Source organism: Fukomys damarensis, unplaced genomic scaffold (assembly GCF_012274545.1).
Source record: "Fukomys damarensis isolate Sample0158 unplaced genomic scaffold, DMR_v1.0_HiC HiC_scaffold_23, whole genome shotgun sequence".
NCBI lineage: Eukaryota > Metazoa > Chordata > Mammalia > Rodentia > Bathyergidae > Fukomys > Fukomys damarensis.
The window spans coordinates 31,244,922-31,250,921 of NW_022900935.1; the positions used below are offsets into that span (position 1 = coordinate 31,244,922).

General features: G+C 38.9%; 1 protein-coding gene across 2 annotated transcripts in view; it reads left to right on the forward strand.

The window, feature by feature from the left end:
- Scp2 (sterol carrier protein 2) overlaps positions 1-6,000 on the forward strand; it is a 107,991-nt gene that overhangs the window by 21,392 nt on the left and 80,599 nt on the right. The window lies entirely within an intron of this gene.

Here is a 6,000-nt window from a genome sequence, read left to right on the forward strand (position 1 = left end):
GCTACAGGTGGACACCAAAGAATTAACATCAGCCTTTGAAGCTTTTCTTGCTTTCAAGGCCTTTGCTGATCAGAAAGCTGTGAGCTTTAGGGTTGCTTAGCTCAGTGGCTCTGCCGCCTGCCTCACAAGTGCAAGGTCCTGAGTTCGATCCTGGTACCTGAAAGAAAAAAAATGTGACCATTTCTGGCTTCATTTGTGTTGAGGATTCACTCTCAGTTTTTGTTTGTTTTGAGACAGGGTCTTGCTGTGTAGTCCAGGATAGCCTTGAACTCACTATGTACCACAGGCCGACCTTGAACTCACAGTATCCTCCTGCCTCAGCCTCCTTCCTGAGTGCTGGTGGGGAGTACCACCATGCCCGCCTTCACTATCAATGTTAACATCATGTTGTAATGTTGACAGTACCAATACTATGTTTTTCTTTGCCATATAGGAGGCCAGTGTTAAGTCTTTCTGAAATCCAAAGATTGTACTATACATTTCTCTGTTGTGAACTTGCAACATTTTTTCAGGAGTCTTGGCATTGTTCTTGCAAATAGCTCCTGTGCTGGTCAACTGGTGTTCTTTTTTGTTTGTTTTCCTGTTTTTTTTTTTTTTTTTTTTTTTTTAAACAGGGTCTCACTGTGTAGTTGAGACTGACCTGGAACTCACTATGTAGCCCAGGCTGGTCTGGAACTCACAGCGATCCTCCTGCCCCAGCCTTCCGAGTGCTGGGATTACAGGCGTGCGCCACCACACCCGGCAAAACATAGGCAATTTTGAAGGAAACCAAATCTCTTGTGTGTCATTATTGTTCTGAGACTCACGACGCCACATCTGTCATTTCTCCACAAATCCTTTAGATTCAGACAATTAGAATGATGAAGTCCTGGATGGAATCCTAACAAGGCTTTTAGTTTAGATCGTGAGGTGTCACAGTATATTTTTGGCGTTACTATTGATGCATATGGAATGTTTTCTTGTATTTCTTTATTAGCGTCTTTCAAAACATCTTGTAGCATGTTGTCCATTACACAGTTTCTAACATCGAATCACAGGGTTGGCATTCTGTCTGGTAGGTTTCACCCCTGACAAGAGCCCAATGACATTTTCTGACCTAGTTTATCGTTGGCTCATTCAGGTACACATGACCATTTGGTAGCATTTTGATAAGTCAGGTATTTATTTACATTACTGTGTTCTTCCTCATCTGAATCAGGGTCTTCAGTCTGTACCTTCTCTGTCTGTCGTATCTGTCCCATCTTGCTGACTTCTGTGGCTTACATGATCCAAGTCATCATCAGTAGCCGAGTCACCCGATGACTCACTTTCAACCTCCTCCTGAGGTTGTAAAAGTGGACTTTCATGTGGTGTACTGAATTGGGCTAATTCTTCAAGAAAAATCAAAAGAAAATATTTGGTAAAAAACTATAAATACAAAAAAAATGTAACATTGCACATAACACGGGTAAAACTCAACCATTACACTTTGACACACATGTATACACCTCGCCATGGGTTTTCTCAAGAGGGTGAACGCAAAGACTGCTTCCTGTATTCCCCTAGCGCAGCTACTAAGGCACACAGCTGGCTACTGTCACGCTAAAGTCCGTATTTTCAGTAGGAAAGTCTGTTATGGGCCCAGCCCCACTATGAACCAGTCAATCACACACTAGATTCAGCCACCTCCCACGTAGCTTTGGGGGGACATCCAGACACAAACTACAATAGTGTTGTTTTTTTTTTGTTTGTTTTTGTACTGGGGTTCGAACTTAGGTCCTTGTGCTTACAAAGCAGGCGCTGGAACCACTGAGCTAATTCCCCAGCCCTGATTTTGGTTTTTTGAGGCAAGGTCTCTCTGTGTAGTTCAGGTTGGCTTGAACTCACATGATGTATCCCAGGTTGGTTTTGAACTCGCAGATCCTACCTCAGCCTTCTAAGTGCTGTGGCATGCACCACCACGCCCAGCTCTCTCAGTGTTGTTTTAATTTGCATTTCTCTAATAGCCAGTGACCATTTTTTATGTATTTATTGGCTATATGTACTTCTTCTGAGAAGTGTCCATTCATTTCAGTTGCCCATTTTTTGATTGGATCTTTTATTTGGGGGGAAAGTCTAATGATTTTGAGGCCTTTTGAGTTTTAAATTCTAGATCGTAGTGCTTTGAGGTATAGCTGGTAATTTTTTTTTCCCATTCTGTAGGTTGTCTCTTCACTTTTTGGTTGTTTCTTTGCTCTGAGGAAACTTTTTAATTTGGTCTAATTTCATTTGGTGATTTTTTTTCTTTTTTTCTTTTTTTGGTACTGGAGATCAAACTTAGGGCCTTGTGCTTGCGAGGCAAGTGACAGAACCACTGAACTAAATCCCCGGCCCCTGGTCATTCTTGATGTTATTTCTTGTACAATTGGGGTTCTGTTTAGAGAGTCTTTGCCTATGCCTATGTCGTCAAGAGTTTAATCTTTTAGCAGATTAAATATTTCTGTTTTAATATCTAAGTCTTTGATCCATTTGATTTTAGTTTAGTATATTGTGGGAGATACAGGTCTGGCTTCAGTCTTCTCTGTGTATAGCCAGCTTCTCCAGCACTATTTGCTAAAGAAGGTGTCTTTCCTCTAGTGTATGTCTTGTTGCCACTATGTCAAAGATCAGATGTCTTGAGTGTTCCTTGGATTGTTCATCCTCTGTTCAGTTCCATTGACCCCTATATCTGTTTTTGTGTCACTACCATGCTGTTTTTAATCATTGTAGTTTTGTAATATAACTTGAAATCCTGCTTTGCTGTTGTTACCCAGGATTGCTTTTGCTATTCTGGTTCTTTTCTGGTTCCATGAAATTTTAGGTTTTTTATGGATCTGTGAGGAATGTTGTTGGTATTTTTATTAAGATTCCATTCAGTCTGTGTATCAGTTTTGGAAGAATGCTGTATGACCATTTTGACAATGTTATTTCTGCCTATCTGGGCAGAGAGGTATCTTTCCTTGTTCATCTCCTTTTTGTGGGGGGGGGTACCAGGGATCAAACTTGGGTCCTTGCGCTTGTGAGGCAGGCCACCGAACCGCTGAGCTAAATCCTCGGCCCCTCTCCTTTTTTAACATAGTATTGCTTTTATTATAGGGATCTTTCACTTCCTTTCACTTATTCTGTTTTTGTTGTTGTTTTTGAGGCAGTGTCTCACTCTATAGTTTGCGCTGGCCATGAACTAACTATATAAACCAGGCTGGCAATCTGCCTGCCTCAGCCTCCCAAGTGCTCAGATTACAGGCTCTACACCTGGCTTGGATTTTTTGATGCTATTGTGAAGTGCATTGTTTTCCTAATTTCTTTCTGGGTGAGTTCATTATTGGTACAGGAACACCATTGACTTTTGTGTGTTGATTTTGTATCGTCCTACATGGCTAAATTCGTTATTCTAGGAGTCTTTAGGTGGAATATTTTGGGTTTTCTATGTGTAAGATCATGTTGTATGCAAATAATAATTTGACTTCTTTCTATTCTGAATCTATGCCTTTTTTTTTCCTTAACTGATTGTTCTGGCTAATGTTAAGAGTATTATATTGAACAGGAATGTTAATAGTGGACATCTTGTCTTGTTAATTTTAGAGGGATAAATTTCAACTTTTCCCCATTTAATATTATGTTGGCAGTAGGTTTGTCATAAATGGCTTTTATCAGATTGAGATAATGGCTTTCCATATCTATTTTCTTTAAGGTTTTTTAAAAACTCGTAAATGAATATTGGATTCTGTCAAAGCCTTTTTGCATCTGTTGAGATCATCATATGATTTTTATTTCTTGAGACACGGTCTCACTATATAATTGAGCTGGCCTAGAACTCACTGTGGAGCTCAGGCTGGCCTCAAACTTGTGGCGATTCTCCTACCTCAGCTTCCTGAGCACTGGGATTACAGGTGTGCACCACTGTGTCCAGCCATTATATGACTTTTATCATTATTTCTGTTTCATACATTTATTGATACATATGTTTATTATTGTTTTTTCGGTACCAGGGATCAAACTCGGGACCTTGTGCTTGCAAGGCAGGTGGTGGAACCACTTAGCTAAATCCCTGGCCTTATTGATATGCATGTTAAACCATCCTTACATCCCTGGGATTAAGTTTACTTGGTTATGATCTTTTTGATGATTTGTTGTATCCTGTTTACCAGTATCTCACTGATTTTTTTTTTTCTGCACCTATGGTCATTGAAGAAATTGACCTGTTAATTTTCTTTTTTAGTTGGGTCATTGTCTGGCTTTCAAATCAGGGTAATGCTGGCTTCCAGGAATGAGTTTGGAAGTACTCTTGCTTTCAGTTTTATTAAAAATTCAGAGGAATATGGGTGTCAAGCAGTGTGGGCTTCATTGTGCCTTTTTTTTTTTTTTTTTTATACCAGGGATTGAACTTGGGTCCTTGTGCTCCTGCCCTTCCCTCCCTCCTTCTTACTTCCCTCCCTCTCTCCTTCTCCCTCTCTCCCTCTCTCTTGCTTTCTTGCAAGAGCTCTACCTCTTCAGCAGTACTCCCAACCATTAAAAAGATTTTTATTGAGAGCCAGTCATCATTGAGACAGTATATTAAAAATCTCAAATTTGTCTCCTGCATCATTTGGTATCAGAGAAATTTTTAAGAAGAAAAGGAAGTAAAGCTGCTCATTTGATTGGAGAGAAGGGGATGTTTGAGGTTGTTTTGCATGGGCAGAGATGGTCATCAGGTCCCTTTGTAGATTCATGTGCCTTTTTGGGGATTTTGCCATATTCTACATGGAAGATTTTGTGTGTGTGATGTTAGAAGAGCCTGATCAGATGAGCTAGCTGGTCCTGCTTGTGTTCTTTTTTCAAAATCTGGTTTCAGCTTGTCCTTGAGTAGATTCTGGAGGCACTTTGTACAGAACGATTTAAACACTTTGTTGTCTGAAGAATTATGTCTGGTATGTTTAGACCCTAGCTGATTGCACTATCAGATTGGGCAAGATTTTATATTTCTAATTCCAAATTTAAAGCTTAGGTTATTGAACAGCCCAAGTGAATAGATATAACTTCATGTTTATTTCTGGCCCCTAGATGGCTCTCTATGACAGGGCTGAGCCTTCCAGACTCCTGCTTTGCTGTTTGACGTGTTTCCTGTCAGATCACATCTTTTTCAAGAGTGATAATTTCTGATTATATAAGGGAGAATGACTAGATTGAGCTGAAAAATAATATTTGTTATATTGGGAATTCTATTCTCAACAGACATACTGTGCAGAGGCCCCTTGGTTTACAAACTTGATTCCTTTCCAAGATTCTAGAAAAGAGGGCCACTTTGGTGTTCATATGGGAAAGGTAGCTGCAGTCCTGTTTGTCACCTGATGCCAAGTTCACAAAGAAAAACAAAATTTTGCCAGATGCTTATGTTTGTGAACCCAATTGTTCTCAAACAAAAGTGTTTGTGAACTGAGGTACCGCTGCACCTGGCAGGCAGCCACTACTACACTTGGCTAATTATGCTTTTTTTTTTTTTTTACTCTTACTGAGTTTATTGGTACTTTTTAAGTATACAGTACAGTTACTTTCATCATTGGGATATTGTACCTTCACATGACAGGTCTTGGTTTGACTAATTATGCTTTTAAAATATGGTTAGTAAAATTTTAATTTTAATTAATCTCAGGTTAATAATCAATTTAGTTATTGGAAAACATTTATGTATGTTTGGGATAATTGGGCCAGTGAATCTACCTTTACAACTACACATTTCATGAAATCTAAATATAGATTCAATACTTCAGAAGAAAATTTGCATCCAGGTTGAGATGTGTTGTGAGTGTAAAATATATACAGGATTTTGAAGCTTGCGTGAGATAACAATGTAAAACATCTTAATTTTAAAATATTGATTATATGTTGAAATTCTAATATTGTAGACATATTATTTGGTTCAATAAAAGATATTCAAATTAATCCCACACATTTCTTTTACTTCTTCTTCTTCTTCTTTTTTTTTTTTTTTTTTTTACCAGGGATCAAACTCAGGTCCTTGTGCTT